Source organism: Pinus tabuliformis, chromosome 5_2 (assembly GCF_031772625.1).
Source record: "Pinus tabuliformis cultivar Carrire ecotype Pingquan chromosome 5_2, CPIR1, whole genome shotgun sequence".
NCBI classification, from domain to species: domain Eukaryota; kingdom Viridiplantae; phylum Streptophyta; class Pinopsida; order Pinales; family Pinaceae; genus Pinus; species Pinus tabuliformis.
The window spans coordinates 873549546-873559927 of NC_142306.1; positions in this window are offsets into that span (position 1 = coordinate 873549546).

Below are 10382 nucleotides of genomic sequence, written 5' to 3' on the forward strand. Positions count from 1 at the left end.
TTAGTATTGATAGTACCCACAGATTCCATCCAAGGATATCCCAAAACAACATCCATATTATCCATCTCTGAAGTATAAAAATCACCATGCAACACATACTTATCCATAGAAATCTTCAAATCCTTATACACTTGAACATCCTCATCCTCCATCTGTGTGTTTTTAATGTTTTTTGCAGGAACTTGCAATTTTTTTGCCAAATTAACATGGATGAAATTATGCTTGCAACTAGGATTTATAGAAACAATCATCTTCTCTTTTTGAATCAATCCATGAACCTGCAATAAGGATATACCAGTAGGAAATAGCCCTACATGTTTCTCTTTATCTTGTTTTCTGGCATGAGACCATCTGTCTAAAAGTAAATTTTCAAATTCTTCATCGGGCAGGTTGGAACACTTCTTTTGGTTAAGTAATCCCCACCATGCGGCTGCCTCATCTTCAAAATTAAGCACCTCAAAAGTTCTCCAATGATGTGTCCATAATAACTTGTGTGTTTTTATGTATTCTTCAATAGTAGGACCATTATCGTTTCCTATAAAACATAGAACCGCCATGAAGAGGGTTCTGAAAAAATTCACTTACTTGGTGAAATTTGAAATTGTCACAGTTTAGTCAATATTGCTCAGAATCCCTATTATGACCTATTTTCAGAAATGGAACAGTCATTCTGCATCTACCCATGTGATAGAAATCTTGATCCCGACACTAAAATTTCAGATCTGCGCTGCAACTCTCCCACCGTCACCAAAATTTCTGCAAAAAGAGCTGATTTTAAATCAGCGATATCTCCCTTATCCGGACTCCAATTCGACTAATTTTTTTTTTGAAATTAGGTATTTTTTCACAAAGATCCTATATCTATAATTAGATTTTTCATATCTAGCACCAAGACGTCCAGATCGGCACCGCAAACTTGCTGCCATGAAAATTTGTCTGCAACCCCACTGATTTTAAAATCAACGATATCTCCTTCATCCGGACTTCGATTTGACTGATTTTTTTTTTGAAATTAGGTAATTTTTCTCAAAAAATTCAGATCTACAATTATATTTTGTAGATCTTGTACCAGGACGTCTAGCTTGTGCCGCAAACTCGCTGCCCGAAAAATTGTCTACAACACCACTGATTTTTAGATCAGCGATTTCTCCTTCATCTGGACTCCGATTCGACCGATTTTTTTTTTTAAATCGGCTCCTTTTTCACAAAGAATACAGATCTACAATTATATTTTTGAGATTGTGCACCAGGACATCCAGATCTGCGCCACAAACTCGCTGCCCTGAAAATTTTCTACAACCCCACTAATTTTTAGATCAGCGATATCTCCTTCATCCGGACTCCGATTCAACCGATTTTTTTTTTTGAAATCAGATATTTTTCATAAATAATCTAGATCTGCAATTAGATTTAGTAGATCTTGCACCAAAATGTACAGATCTGATTTGCAAACTCGCCGCCCCTGAATCCTGCAAAAATAAAAAAAATTCTCCACTTTTGTGCCCAAGAAAGTGCTCTGATACCACTTGGTATAGATCTGATACCTCTTGTTATAGATCTAACCCAGAATATTATAGATCAGATATGAAAATATAAGATAATGCAAATAAACCCAGAAATAATATGAAATGATTCTTTATTGATCAAACCCTTAAGGTAGGGCAACACCATACATTCACTCCTTAAGGAAGGAGAACACTCCACAAGCCATATGCCTGTTCATACAATAATCCTTGACTATATTCCTTGACTTGGAGTCTCTAGCCTCTATATAGGCCTCATACATACAATACCATGGGTCATTACCATGGTTCACTGATACCATCAACTAATACCATGGGCCCCTTACATTATTATTAACTATTTGTGGTCCCTTACATGATATGGGTTAACCACCTTATTTATTACTATGGCCCATCCCATTATTACATTATTACCTTGGGTACCTCCCTTTGTACCCCATATTACCCCCCCTAGGTATATAAAATTTGCATACTTTTGATTATATTTTGCTTATGAGATGAGTTAAAGTTGGATATTTTGCTTTGGGGTCTAATGTTCATTTAATGCAGGATTAAAGGAGAAAAGCAAGGAATTTTGGCAAAGAATAAGGTCAAAAATCAAATGGGACAAGGGAGAGGGACTATAGGAGGTAAATCCTCCTCATTTACTACCCCTCCATTTGAATATTCCTCCATCAACTCGGAGTGCAAATAGCCAAATCATGAGGACTAGAAGGCAGCCGAGCAAGTGAAAAACAAAGCACTAATTTATCTCAAGTTTGGGAGCCGAGCCTCCCTAATTTTAAGGAAGTCGTTAGAAACTTCAGATGTATAGGTAGAGAGGCCTAGGACCTCAGTAGATTTTGGATTTTAATTGTAAAACTCTATTCTATTTTCGAGCTGCAAGACTTGTGTCAGTTCCTTTGATGTAATCTGTTGTTTTGGTAATAAGAATGAGTTTTGTTTTGAGCTAGCACTGAGTTAACTCAAAGGGTTGAAGCTCTTGGGTTAGGGCCCAAACCTATCATCCAAGGCTCCTCTTTATTTTACATGTATGCTTAGTGTAGATTCATAGCTTATTTGTTAGTCTGCTTATTAGATTCTTCTCCATTACAAGTAGTGCAGATTAGATTGGTTGTGTGATAGTTTTCTTCCATTTGTGCCTTCTTTCAGTAGTAGGTTAGCAAGGAGAAAAAGGATCACCACAAGGTTGTTAGTAGGTGTCATGGTCTCACTTCCTCCCTCTAGGACCATGACTTGAGGAATGGACCCTTCAGCAGCCCCAAAAACACAGATTTCTAGTTCTTTTCTGAGCTTTGGATTTTGTTGTCTTTAATACAGTATTTGGTTAATGTTGCAAGGAAGATTTCATTCTCATCATTTTCCATCTCCATTTCTTCAATAATATCTCACTCATGCTTTTATTCCCTTTGTTAGTCTCCTATACCAATAGGTTTCATTTTTCATGATTGTCAGTGGAAGTGCCAAATATGTTCATCTTTGATGCTACAAAGGTTCCATATTTTGTGAAAAGAAAAGAGAGTTAAAAAATGTAAAGAGGGTATGCCTTAAAAGAATGATCAAAAGGCAAGAAAATGAATTGGTCAGAAAAAATAATTGAAATGAACCCCAAAGAAAGACCAGGAAAGTGGCTAGCCAAAATGCCACTGCTAGCTTGTTGGGTGGCCCAACAGTTCAAACTGGACCATGCCATGTTTTAAATTGCTTGTTCTAGGCTAGGGAATGAATATCTGCCCAAACAGTTCAAGCTTGGTAGATGAGTAGCTAGATAGAGAAATGAAGGAGCCCAACTGCTTAATCTGGGCCCTTGGAAGAGATAAGGGTAGATTTAGATAGGAGGGCAGTCAAACGAAAAGAGGATAATCAGGGTTTGCAAGGCTAAGTGCACCCATTCAAAAAGAAGAAAAAATGTTAGGTGTATTAGGCTGGGTAGGTAGTTTGAGGTTGCAGAAGCAAGGTCTGACCACCTGATATATTGAAAATCATATCTTATCTCAACAATAAGAGAAGGTTCAAAGAAATGGTCTAAATGGCAGAATTATCAAAGCATGTCTAACTCCCCTCACTCCCCTTAAAAAATTTCTTACTAATATCCCCTTGAGGACTTTAGGATCTGCCTAACCAGTCCTGTATGCACTTCCCCCTTGAGAAAATCAAGTCAGGTTTTGACCTTCTTCAATAAAAAGAAGCCACATTTCTTGTGTAAAACCTCATTTCAAATTCCATCCATTTCTTGTATCTAAGTTTTCAGTTCACAAGCTTAACCTCTCCCTTACACTTCACCTCACAAACCCATATTGACTCCTAACTCTATTATATAGCTCCCTAGCTACTTCCCCACCCCTATTTTCTACAAAAAACTATATAAAATTCCCAAAAAACATATTAACTATCCCACCCCCTAGCATTATAGCTAGGTAACATAGTTATGGGAGATATTAGTCCATTTGGGGCTATTATCAACCCTTTCGCGTCCTAACCCCGGAATTAATCTAACCTCTGGTTAGGATTAATAACCTATGCCTAAACCCCCACCCATCTAAACCTTGCAATTCTGCCCCCGCAGTAAAATTCCTAATGTTTAATGCCTAAAGGTTTAAAATTAAACATTAAATTATACTGCCCCGCACTAACCCAACCCGCAAAACCCACCTAAACCAAAGTTTGAACCCGCCACAGTGCAATATTATTTTATATACAGGAGGGACCCGCTCCAAAGTTGCACGCCACCCCAAAAAGCCCCACCAGCCGTCCGTTCCCCACCGCGCCAGATCCAACTGTGGGCGGGTGTTTTCAGCCCACAACACGACGGGGGTTAACGTCCGAGGGATGGGCGGTTTCCCTGCCATACCCGCCACGTGTTGACCGCCCGGGGTGTTCGGAGGCCCCTCCCCCAAAACCGCCTCCGCTCAAAGGTGGTGCGGGGAAACCGGATACCACCCTCCGTTCCCTGACGTCAGCAATCACGTCGGCTATGACATCACCACCGTGTCCCTGCCGCTGCCCCACGTCACTTGCCACTTTGTCCGCCTGCGTCCACGTTGTGCCACTGTGTCCCGCCACGTCTTCATCCGAGTCAGTGTCCACGTCACCCGGCCGTACCCGGGACCCACCGATGATGTCATGCTGACATCATCGCGAGAAAGCGCCAAAAGCGCATATGTGTCAAATTTGTTATAAAAACGCGCAAAGTGACCGTTTTCGGTCATTTTCATTAAAAAGTTTGGAGAGATCCGTGTTTGCTGAGTTGCCATTTTTACCTCCAGAATTCAAATTTAAACAATTCGGACGCCACCACCTGCAAATTCAACGTCGGTACTCGCCATTCAACCAGCTCAACCACCCTCGACGCTAGTTAAACCAGGTATTTGCCGAATTCCATTTGTTCGCCCCTGTTCTTCCCGTTTTCTCGAATTTGTTCACTCAATTGCCTGCAATCTCCTAAGTTAATGGTTCCGTCCCTCACAAATTTGGCCTAAGTTCACTAATACACCCCCTGTTTAAGAGAACCTCGGTCCATTTACGATTTCACCGTGCCAAAATCCATTTTCGAGCTCGGGTTCCCGATAAAATTTCATACCTGCTCGGCATTGTTCCCTTTTGCTGCATTCCACTACAAAGCCTTAGTGCATTGAGCTGTGATAATCCCTTTCCCCTCTGCATTTGGCCCTCACAGCTCTAAATTCAGAGAATTTGTTAAAAAGAAACCAAAGCATAAATCAAACTCTGTAAAGTTTGTTCTTTTCACCACAGCCACAAATATTGAAGATTTTTGGTTCAGCTGAAATCATTCTGCCACCCCTCTACAAATCCTCACAAGCAGTTATCCTCAGTCTGTTTCTATTCAAAAACTTCACTCCAAAGATAACATCTGAAAAGTTCTATAATGGCTACTCCATCAGCTCTTAGTGTCACTCCTATGAATCCACCAAACAAAGAGCTTGAAGCCATGCCTCTTGCTGATAGAGATTACCTTATTCAAGATCTAGTTGGTGACAGAAATCACTTGCAGACCTTCTGCCAGTTGAGAAACAGCTATCAAAGCAACTGTGACATGTATGGTATATGGGAGTCCAATTTGCCTTATTACTTCCTCCCATCTGTCAATATTTTTCCTGAGATCATCCGCTTATGTGCTGAGAACTATGAGCCAACTCAGAGAGCTGTTAAGTCTCCATCTGGGAGCATACTTTTTCACATTACTCCTGACTCCATTAACCAAATGCTCAACTTCAAACAGACTCAGCTATTGTTTCCCTTTTCCATGAACTATTTGCTGGATGCAGGCTCCAAACTCTCCAGTTCTGAAATTGAAAAAATTACCAAGACATTCATGAGGGCAAACCGCCAGCCTACAGGGCCACCTCCTTTCCTATATGTCCATTTCAATGAGGTGGGCAAGCTACTAGTTGATATGATCTCTTATGTGCTGGGTTTTAAAACAAGTGAGCACATTGATGAAACAATGTTGGTGTTATTAGCTGCATATAGTCCAGGACAACCCCCTGCTTACAAGTATAACTATGCCAAGTTCATAGCCAATAAAATACATGATCAGCTATTGAAAGTGGATAGGGAGGGAGTATTCAAATATTCATCATATATCTACCACTTGTTCATGTATTACCATTCTGAAAGCTTCCAATGCCCCATCAAGAAATTGGATTCTAGGGGTGAAAAGAGGTCTGTCATCTTTTGGTCATCTGTTTTCCATGAGGTTCAAAACTCTCCATTTTCCTACTGTGAGTTCATTGACCAATTTGTATACCTAGTCTCTTGTCTCCTAATGAGATCCCCTCCTCCTAGATTGTCATTTGACATATAGAAGACCTTGCAGCTGTCCAAGAGTTACAAAATAGGTGATTGGTACCTATATCAAAATCACACTGTCATTACAATCTATGGCTGTGAGCTCTGTCCTTACAGGCTTCCAAGGTATGTACCAATGAGACTGTTCGCCTTGGAATACTATAGGCAACTTATTAGTTCTGATCTTACTCATTTTCATAGTGCCAAAAAGAAAGCTCACCTGAAATTCAAAGACCATCTAGGCCCCTTCATTATGAACAAGAAAGAAGGTTGGCAAGATGCTGATCAAATTTTGAGGGACAAATATAAGTTAAAGAGGAGCTTCTGGTGGGTCCCTTATGACCCGGAGGGTTTTATCAGTGCCAGAAGAGTTAAATACAGGCTGCTAGGTTATGACCATTGTAAATATCCACAAATTGAACAATATGCCAACCAAGATGAGTGGTTGCAAGGCACATTAGTTGAGGAATTGACTCAAGAGGAAATAATGGAGAAAAATGTCAAGGATTTAGAAAAGACTCTTGACTTGGATTCTTTGTAGCAGGTAACATTCAAGTTGCCACATCAAATTGGAGAAGGCACATCTGCTGTTGTAGCCACACAAGCCACCGAGGGACCATCTACATCAGCAACAGGTATAGCAAAAGGGAAGGAAATAATGGATGCAGAGAAAGAAGTGATTACAGAACAGCCTGCCTCTTCAATGGAGCAACCTCAAGTACAGGCTCCTCTACAGCAAACAGAAGCACCACAAGTGCCTACCTTATAGACTCCTGCCCATGAAGAAAGAGGCAGAAAAACGAGACCGAGAAGACTCCACACCTGCTAGTGGGTCTACTCAGCAGCCCGAAGCCAAGAGGCAAAAGGTTGATTCTCCAATTGAGGAGGAAGTTAGTGAAGAGATCCTTGGAAGTCCAAGGAAAGATAGAGAAGGGAGTCAACAAACAGCTACAAGCTCTTTCCAACAAGAGCAAGACAGACAGCATGGCATGGAGGTGTCTTCCTCCACACAGCAAAGCAAGAGGCCAGCTAGCATCAAGGCCACCTTTAAAGAAATTAAGGCCCAAAATGAACTGTTAAGAGTACAGTTAAATGACCAATTTCTTAAGGCAACACCTGCCAAGCAGGAAAGGTTGATGGCAGCATATGACATCAAAGAAGAAAAAATGATTCTCAGCCATTTTAAACCCAAGGTTCAGCAGCCTCAGTCAGCTGCAGACTATGTCAGGACAAAGTTAGAGGTTATGGCAAAGGACATTCACCCCATGGATCAAATAGAATTACATAAACAAACAGGGGAAATGGTCTATGCCACACTTGTAGACAAGGCCACACTCGCCCATGAGTTAAAGGAATCTCTGAGGAACACAAATACTCAGCTTGATTTAGAAAGAATGTCCTCCACAGCCAAAGACAACAGAATTAAAACATTGGAGGACATTATTGTGGACCTGGGGCATGATCCTAAGAATCCCAAAGCTATCAAGGCCCTAATGAAGAAAAAGGAGGATGATATTGCTGCTCTAAAAAAGCAAATGAGGCTCTACTCGACTATGCACCCACAAACAGGAGAGCTAGTGAAAGAGAAAGAAGCTGAGGATACATTGGACCTGCTAATGCAAATGAACCAGAGAATAGTTCAAATGGAGGGAGAATTGGAGAGAGCACTGCAAGACAAGCAGGGAGAGTCGACCTCCCAGCCACCTCAAACTGTCCCAACTGCTGCTGCAGCTACACAAGCAGCAGTGACCCCTTCTATTACTATAGCAACTACAACAACTACAGATGCTGCAGCGGCAACAACAACAGCTCCTGAGTCTAGCATAAGCATGGATGAATTGACAAAAGCTGTCAAGGAGCTAGAGCTTCAAGCAACAGAGATAAAACAGGCCAAAGAAAAATTGGCTGATCTAGAAGCAAAATATGATAAATCCAAGATGACAGTGGCTGAACAGACCAGAGAAATTAAGGCCCTGAAGGACAGAATAAAGGCCTTGGAGAAGGAGCTGAATTTAGAAAAGACTCTGGCTGAAATAAAGAAGATTTTGTGGACCAGGATTGACCACTCTATCACTAGGCAGTGGAAATCAATCCGAACTGTGCATGAGCAGATTGAATTAATAGGCCAAGCCCAAATTGAAAGTCAAAAGGCCAGAGCAGCACTAGGAAATATGCCTGAGCAGGCTAGCAAGATGATACACTTCCTGAACACTCACACTAAAGAGGAGTTGGCAGCCTTAGACATCAGTAACAGAACATAAACTGTTTTAACAGCAAAAAAGGTGCTGACCGTTAGAAATTTTGTGCAAAGTTTGGAGAGAAAATGTCAGGAAATGCAGGCAGAGGTAGATGATTACAAGCTGAGGATGGGAGCATTGCAAGGTAAAGGATTGCCCAGCCTACTGACCGGCGCTGGAAGACTGCTGACCCGTGAGCAATATGCCACCAGGATGAGTAATTTCATTTCCAATCAGATCACAGCATCCACAAGTACCTTAGAAGAAACAGGACCTCCATCAGGGCAGAGCCTCTATGATAAGCTGGAAAATTTATTTTACATTGAACATGAAATTAATCACTTGTTTGAGGTCCCACCCAATTTTTACAGATACACAGAGGCAGATGAGACTTTAATAAAAATACGAAGACACCAACTGCCTAAAGAAGATTGGTGGCAAGCAATGCTGCAAATTTTGCCAAAATGATCTCGGTTCTGTCTCTTTTGGTCAACCTCAGGTCAACGGAATTGAATACAGCATGGAGGCAACAGGCAGAGCGGGTGAGAATAGTGACTCAGCAAAATACTGGGACAGCAAGCCCAAAAAGGAGAAAACGCAGATTTTAGACAGCGCAGCCCCAGTCGACTCAGTTGGTCACAAAAGTCAAAACTCTCTGACAAAATGGACAGCTAATGCATTAAATATTTACTGCAGCATTTACTCTTTCAGCTATAATTCCTCAAGAGTTGGCATAGAAGTTATGAGCTATTAACTCATCAGCTAGATATTTTGTATCTTATTTTTTGTATATATACCTCCCCACAGAACGTATTTGGGGTTGGTGATTTTCTCTCTAAGACACTGTCTTGTAAATTTTCAGACTATCTAATACAAATGGCTGGGAAAGTTCATGATCTCTGCACTGTTTGATGTCAAAGTGATGATCTGCGTTCTGCTACAGAATTCCTATGTTGTTTGATGGAGCAATAAGTTATTCTAAACCATGTTTTGTCTTTCTATGTTTGCTTAATTCAAATATATGTTTCATTAACTTAGCAAAAGAGAAAAAGAATAGCTGAGGACTTGTTTGAATGCACCCTCTGCTCAATCTCTGTTGTTAACTGTGTTTTCTTCAGAATTAATCATAAACATGAATTCTTAACTGCTCATGTTTGTATTCATTCTATCATTATGAATGTTATTCAGGAATTCTTAAATGCTCCTAGATAATGTTCCCACTTTTTCCCTCTATCAGCATAGTGAAAGATCCTTAGCTGCCTTTCATTCCCTGATTTCATGCCATCATATTACAGATTTGAAGAATTGTTCCATGGATGCCTGTCTGGCTCTGTAGCATAACCTTTTTTCTCAAGAAACATTTCCAGCAGTACACCATCATCGACTCCATGCCCAATGGCCTAGATTATTCTGAAACAACGTACCAGTTCTGACTGAAATCATCATCCCAACAAATTCAAAACAAAATCCTGTGCATCATAACTAGCCTAAAATTACACCAAAACAAAGCTAAATCAGAAAGAGAGAGCCCTCTCTGGTTGCAGGTAGGCTAGGACCTGTGGCCAAAAGATTGGTTAGTGGTTACCTCGGCCGTATTCCCTTTGGAGTCAAAGGGAACAACCTGAGTGATAACATAATTGGCGACTCCACTGGGGAACAGAATGAATTTTTCAATTGCTGTCTATTCTTTAAAACTACAGATGAAGCCTGAATGTCAGCCAGAAAGCCTTTGAAACTGTTCTTGCTTTGCATTTACAGGAGTAAATAAAAGCTGCTTCAGTCAAACTTCATGCTAGTTTTAAACTCTAGATAG